Source organism: Juglans microcarpa x Juglans regia, chromosome 2D, assembly GCF_004785595.1.
Source record: "Juglans microcarpa x Juglans regia isolate MS1-56 chromosome 2D, Jm3101_v1.0, whole genome shotgun sequence".
Lineage (NCBI taxonomy): Eukaryota > Viridiplantae > Streptophyta > Magnoliopsida > Fagales > Juglandaceae > Juglans > Juglans microcarpa x Juglans regia.
In genome coordinates this window covers 25,215,438-25,223,521 of record NC_054596.1, presented here as the reverse complement: position 1 = coordinate 25,223,521, position 8,084 = coordinate 25,215,438, and positions in this window count along the sequence as shown.

The window sequence follows — 8,084 nt, the reverse complement described above, 5'->3', positions numbered from 1 at the left end:
GATAAACAAGAAGAAAGATCAACAATGGTGGATATGAATGAAAATGATAATTCAAGCTTCATTAAAGGAAAGATTGAGAACTGTTCGAGGCAGTTTGACTCCAGTACATTCCAGAAAATAAGCTCGTTCAAAGATAAGATTCCCTCTACCCCAAATTTCATATACACATGCCATCTTCCCCCACAGAATGATTCCCCACTACTCACATAACAAAAACTAGAAAATACTAACTTAATAGCTTAAAATAAAAGAAAGCTCATAGTATATAAAATGCAACGTTTAGAGTAACCAAAACATAGTGTTTAAGCACAACCCCTAAAACACCTGGATGCAAAATGCAACATCTTAATCAAAACGCAACACTTCAACTTGTAGAGAAACGACACCGTTTCAAGTTCCTCTTGAACTTAACCCTATCACAGACTTCCCAGCTCAGATCTTCACTTCACTTCTTGATTTCTTGTCTCTTTGCCGCTAGGGTTCCTAACAACTCCCCTTCCCTTCATAGCAACTTGCCCACAAGGTGGGGATCAAGTTGTTGAAGATCCCATCATTTCTCCCAATTGTTGTCTTCATTAGTAGTACCCAACCATTTCACCAAGAGTTTTGTGACTGCTCTGCCTCCCTAGCACTTCATACGATGGTCCATGATAGATTCGGGCTCAGGATGAATTTCTCCACGGAGATCAACGGGAAGAAGGGTTTCTAGAAGTGCTCGGCAATTTCAGGCAGTAAGCCACCTGCCCCACCTTTTGTACCACCTAAAATGGCCCATAGAAGCGTGGAGAGAGCTTCATATTGCAGCAGTTTGCCAACGATTTTTGCCGATAAGGTTGTAAAAGCTGGTAGACCCAATCCTCTATCTCAAATTTCTTTTCGATACCCCTCTTGTCTACATGTATTTTCAATCAGTTTCTAGCAGCTTCTAGGTTTTCCTTTAATAGCTTAAGGATCTATTCTCTAGTACGTAGGGTTTGGTCAACTGAGTTATTTGCTGCTGTCCCTAGTACATAGGATAGGAGTTTGGGTAGCCATACAAGGCTTCGAATGGAGTGAGTTTTGTTGATGTATGATAAGAGGTGTTGTACCATCATTCTGCAAATGCCAACCACTATGCCCATTTCTGAGATTTCTACCCTGTAACATCCCAAATAACCCTCTAAGCACTTTTTAGGGCTTTTGTTTGACCATTCGATTGAGGATGGTAAGCAGAGCTATAATTAAGATTAGTCTGCTGAAGAGAGAAAAAAGCCTTTCAAAACGAGCTTAAAATCACCGTATCTCTGTCTGATACAATAGATCTAGGAAGTCCATGCAATTTAAATACATGGTAACTTTGGAGGCTGACCTAGTTGTGTTTGGTACTCTGGGTTTCGACATTATTTTAGGAATGGATTGGTTGTTTAGGTACTTTGTGAGTATAGATTGCTGTTCAAGAATTGTAACCTTTCGAGTGTCGATAATGGAAACTAGGGTCTTTAAGGGTAAACTATGTGCCCTACCCAAAGTTATCACATCAATGCAAGCTATGAAAGAATTGGTAAAAGAGGCTGAGGCTTATCTAGTGCACATGACCTTAAGAAAATGAGTGCATAAGTAAGAGAATTCACTAGAGTCTTTGAGGAATTTCCAGAGACATCCCTTGCTAGGGAAATAAGGTTTGTAATTGACTTAGAACTAGGGACTGTTCCAGTTCATAAGGCACCCTATAGGATGGCCCCAACAGACTTGAAGGAACTAAAGAGTGAGTTAAAGGGATTCATTAGACCCAATACATCGCCTTGGGGAGCTCGACAATACTGCTTGTGAAGAAGAAGGATGGAACCCTTAGGGTGTGTATTGATGATCTGAAGTTGAATAAGGTAACCATCAAGAATAGGTACCCTCTACCTAGAATAGATGACCTATTCGACCAATTGCAAGGAGCTGCAGTATTTTCCAAGACTGATCTCAGGTCGGGATACCATCAACTGAGGATTAAGGAAAGCGATATGTCTAAAATGGCTTTTCAGACCAAATACGGTCAGTATGAGTTCACAATTTCAAGTTGGCAAACGGCCTAGCAGTGTCCATGGACCTTATGAATAGTGTTCCGACCATTCTTGGATTTATTTATTGTAGTATCAGTATATGACATCTTGATATATTCTCGAAATGTTGAGGAGCATGGGAATCACTTGAGGATGTGTTGAGGACCTTTCAGGATGATCAATTGTATGCCAAACTTAGTAAGTGTGAGTTATGGTTAGGAGTAAAAAGATTTTTAGGTCATAAGGTAACTGGGGAAGGCATCATGGTAGACCCTAGCAAGGTGGAGGTAGTGATGGACTGGAAACAACCTACCAGCGTACAGGATATTAGAAGTTTATTGGGGTTAGCCAGTTACTATTGTTGATTCAGGGAGGGATTTTCTAAGTTATCAAGTCCTCTCATGGTATTGACCAGGAAGGACATTAAGTTTTTCTAGACTGAGTGGTGTGACCAAAGCTTCGAGGATCTATAGAGGCGATTAACCACAGCCCTTGTTTTGACATTACCATAATCGAATAGACCATTCGTAGTATTCAGTGATGCGTCGAGGTATGGTTTAGGATGCATTCTGATTCAGGAAGGTAAGGTGATTGCCTATGCATCTAGACAATTGAAGGATCATGAAATGAATTACCCCACCCATGACATGGAATTAGCAGCGCTAGTGTTTCTCTTGAAGATATGGCAGAATTACTAATGTGGGGAGGAAATCAAAGTTTACACAGATCACAAGAGCTTGAAGCACTTGTTTAGCCAAAATAATCTCAACATGAGACAGTAGAGATGGTTGGAGACTATCAAAGATTACTAGTGCGAGATTAAGTATTACCCGGGTAAGGTTAACTCAGTCGCCAATGCCTAAGCCGTAAGCCAGAGAACAAGGACAAGCAAGGAACTTCGGAGGTGGACTTGTTGTTAGAAGACATGGGGTCCCTATTGGTAAAGGACAAATTGCTAGAGGAGGTTCTCACCACTCTACAACAGTTGAGGAGAAATGGGTTTGAAGAATTGAGAGCACAACAGGAGGAGGATAAGAATTTATCGAAGTTTTGACGGAAGATTAGCAAAGGTGAAGGACCTGCCCACTTTGGCTTAAGTGAATATGGCATCTTGTTGTTCAAATAATTGAAGGCAATCCTAGATGACCAGGAGGAATACAAGGGATTCTGGAATAAGCCCATTTGTGACGCCCCGATTCTCACGTACAAAAAAACACGGGAATCGTGACGTCAGGATGATAACAACACGGTAACGGATCCCAACGATAGTGCCAAAGTGTGTGTACATGCAACAATATACAATAAACAACGCAACGGATAATATAAATAAGTCTACTAAGTACCAGAATTTTTAAATACAAATATTCAAAACAAATCATCTTTAAAAAGTTATACAGTCATCCCAAATATATTACAATGGCAATACATAAATAATTGATAAAAACGAATCTCGATAAACAAGAGCAATCCCAGATCACTCAGCCAACGGAGCCAAGCTAAGGCTCGCCATCCTCATCTGCATCAAAATCTGCGATACCATAAAATGGTACCACAGGTAAGTATAAACCAAACAACTCTCGGGATAAAAACATATTGATGCAACCAACATGCATGCATATGATAAAATATGCATCAAATCCAAAATATCATTTTTCCCGAAAATGGATATTTTCCAACATACGCCAAAATCCCATTTTGGCCCAAAAACAATAATCCGTCATTTTTCCAGAAAATGATCCAAGTCAATAAAACATCATTTTCCCAGAAAATGAATCACATAAAATCCTTTTATTCAATGCACGCTATTTTTCCAGAAAATAGCCTATTAATCCATTAACCAATGCACCATGATCTCCCCTAGGGATCATCCGCACGTCCTGGCTTCGTAGCAATGCTCAGTTCCACGCCCAGCGCGTTCGTGGCCAAGCAAGCATCCTCTAGCCCCCGCCAGCAGAGGGGCCACAGAGTCGACACGAGACCATCTCGTCCGATCCCGTTGTTACCCAGCGACAACTCAAGGGACGTCACTCAGTATATTCAGCTCTCGAGTGACCAGAAGAGCTCCACCGAGATAATACCCCATCTCGGCTTGGGGTCGTGATACACACGCACCCAAAATCCTTTAACACATGAAATCCCAGTTTTCATGAAACACATGAATATGAATGCATATACACGAAAACTCAGTTGCCTTTACAAACATGATCATGCGTGCAATATGCCATGTACATGAACAACACCATACCAACAACCAACATTTCACAATACCAACCAAACACACAACTCCATCCACAATCAATCCGACCCCCTAACTCCTCGGACTCAATCTGGCATGTCCAACCAGATCACAATAATATGAGTTACTGTAAAAATATATTTAAATCACGATAGTTCTTTGAAAAAATACTTGCAGTGCTATATAGTAATTTTCAAAGGATCATGAAGCTGCAAGAAGTGGCGACACAGCAACGTAACAGTGCAAAATGCACTGTGGCTGTGGGTCTCAAAAACCCACTCTTGAATGGGGACAAACTAAGACCCGAAATTGATGGGATAGGGTTTAGGGATGTCGGTGAAGCTAATGGTGGTGGTGGTTGGCCGTGGGTGGCGGCGCAAAGGGTGGTTGAAGACCAAAAATACCCAAATCGGAAATGAGGTTGGTTGTGCTTCACCGGTGATGGATCGAAGCTGGGGTTGGGTGCATTGGGTAGCTGGGAGGTCGAGGATGAAGTGGTGAAGAAATGGTGGCCGGATGTGGCGCGATGCCGGGGCTCAAGGAACGCCGCGGCTTTAAGGGGCCGAGCTTGGTGGGGGGATGATGGCCGGCGGGAGGGGAACTTGTACCGGTGGGCAGTGTCGGTCACGGGTGGCTCATGGCGGCGGGTTGGGTGGAGGAGAAAAATGCACTGGAAGAGAGAGGGAGAGGGACGTCCGCGCGCGGGAAGCAAGGGAAGAAAGAAAAAAGAAAGAGAGGAAAAGAAGAAAAGAAAAAAGAGAGGAAAGAGAAAATAGAGGAAAAGAAATGAGTTCCAGTCCTCACATCTTGGGTCACAAAAATGATCCAACGGAAACGATTTCAAAACAACAAGTACAATAAAATAATTTAAACGTAATAATACAATGAAAATAAAATAATTAAATCCAACAATCAATTAATTTAAAATAAAGAACAATTTAAATGCATCACAATAATAAATATTAAGAAAACATAACAAATTAATTTTCACAATTTAAAGATCATAAAATATACCATTTAAAAATATCCGATAATTTTAAAACAAGAGAATAAATTTTTGAATTAATAAAAATAATCCTTCAATAAAAATACACTAAAATACGGAATGTTACATTCTCCCCTCCTTAAAAAAAATTTTGTCCTCGAAATTTGTAAGGCCATACATCACGTTAAGACAGGATACTGGATACAACTAGAACACGCTTGAGACAACATTCCATCACCAACGCCCAAAAGCGTAAATAATGCTCCCTCAAGTCTACTCCCATAGGCAATTCCATCATACTTGCATTAGACTTTCAATGGCATCTCACGTCCAGTATTCCTAAGATGGCTATATTATCCAAAATCTCATTTTCTCAAGAACCTTATACAACATTCAATAAATTCCAATGATTAATAGCTCCATACAATAATCCATGCTAACCTCAATCAACTCCTATGCTACAACTTCTAAACCTCCCTTGAATTTTACATTTGGTAACCTAATGGCCACTTCCAAAGTCAACCATCAATAACAAATTTTGCACAACCAAATGATTAATCTCCAACTACAAGCATCATCTAAAAAAAATTCAAGTCACCACTAATTCCTCAAGATCAGCACAAAATCCGAACTCCTAACTACAACCACAAATATCACGCTTCTGCTGCGCAATCTGATAATTCGCCACATGCATAAAAATCATAAAACTAACATCATCGAGTACAAGGTGGCTCCATACCTACTAACCAGAAAACTCTTACCACCTTTTGGTAGAAAATATTCTCTTTCCCAAAACCACGAGTTATCACTCATATTCCTCAATTAACTTCCACTGCCATGATCAAAATCAATATTCCGCAAAATACATCCACTATTACAGATAGAAAACCAATATCAATCAACCTCAACATCCCAAATTGCAAACAAGTAACATCACCCCAAAATACATCCGTCTCATCTACGATGAGGAACATACCTTAAAAAGTTCGATTCCAACTCGGTCAACCAATAAGAGCGCCTATAAACTCCTACCCGACAACCTAAACCCAAAAGCTCGCCACCTACATTGTGAATAACATCTAATCTAGCGGTGACTAAACTCACTACAAACCATCATTGACTTCACCAAAACATTATCAAAACCTTTTTGGTAACTTGCCCACCTACATCTATTCCTATAAGCTAATATTAGCATGAATAATTCCTTCAATAGCACATCACTATTAAACCTCAAGGCAAGCCATACTGCTCAACTCTTCAATCCACCAAAAGCCATTTCAAAGCACCCAAGGATCCTAATGCTTCATTGACTCACATACTTGATCATATTATCCATCGCTGATGCCTAAGCTTCAACTTCCAAGATCTTATCATAATACATGACGACCCATCAATCTCTCTTCAAGTTAAATAACAATATTCTTAATTCAACCAACTGGATGCTCAATCTCCAAAGAAAATATAACCTCAAAATTTAAATTCCTAGGTAACCTTAAGTCACAATTAATTCCTGCAGATAATCACAATAATTATTGCCAACCATCATTCCATTGAGTAACCCACTTCGACTGCACACTCCGATCGACTCATAAAAAAAAACTCCAAGCCAAAATCACTAGAATTTAATACTATTGTATTTATTCATCTTCAACACCTACCAAAACCACTTCTTCCAAACCAAAAAAAATGAGACTAGGATCTGTACTCTCCAAAATGCATACACACTCACTACTACTACGCATCGATCTCATGCACCCTTAGCCAAAATCAATAATCCTCCAAACGTGCAAGTGATCCATCGTTACCATTTCCATCATTTGGACCTATATCCTCGAAATCAACAAGGATCATTTCCTAAATTCGCACCATCTATTATCCTTAAAATTGATATGGATTAAATTCTCAACCTGTCACTAACCTCCAGCTAAAAACAATCATTTTCTGAACTAGATCAACATCTTCAATCCTAAGAAAATACACAAACTAGATCATTACCTTCCATCTCCAAAGAAGTTCTCTCTTGAAAAATTCTCAAATGAGTAACTCAATTCTAATCAATCCCATTTTAATGGTTACCAACTAATCAATCGCTAGAATAGACTAAGCTAGCGTACCAAGTCTACAAAACTAAGAACTCAAATCCTATTATAATTCAACCATTCAACTCTGCAATTCTAAAACCATAAATCAGATAAGAATCATTCCCCGAAATCCTTAAGATCGATGACCTTAAATCTAAAACATTCATCTTATAAAGCTTGAAAATCCTCAAGTCCCAAATGTTATCAAACTGCGTATCAAAGTCGGCAAGATCAAAAACTTCTAATCTAAATAATCCTTCAAATGCTTGTTTAACCTACCACCTTAAATACAATAAACTTATTTCCTGAAAACTATGGAGTCACAAACCTCAGATGAACTTCTCATAAATCTAACCTTGAAGTTTGTTAAACTTACAACCTCCTATTCTAAAGCCTCCTGTCATCTCCACAAAATCTAAAACCTCAATTATCCTATTCCCCAGAGATCATCCAGACTATGTCGTTCCCTTCAAGTCTCGATATTAAAAACAAACCAATCGCCAAGAGTTCAGGCCTACTACTCTAAATGTTCAAGCCTAACAATAACATTTTCGATCGCATCATCTTCCTGACATAGCGTAACCTTAACCTCACTTTCAACTCAAGCAAATTAAAATACAGCTGTAGCAAAATAAATTAAAATACGACAATACAACAAAAAATAAAATAGAATAAAACCAACAATAAAATATCATAAGACAAAATGAAGAAAACAATGAAGCAGTACACAATAAAATAATAGAGACAAATAA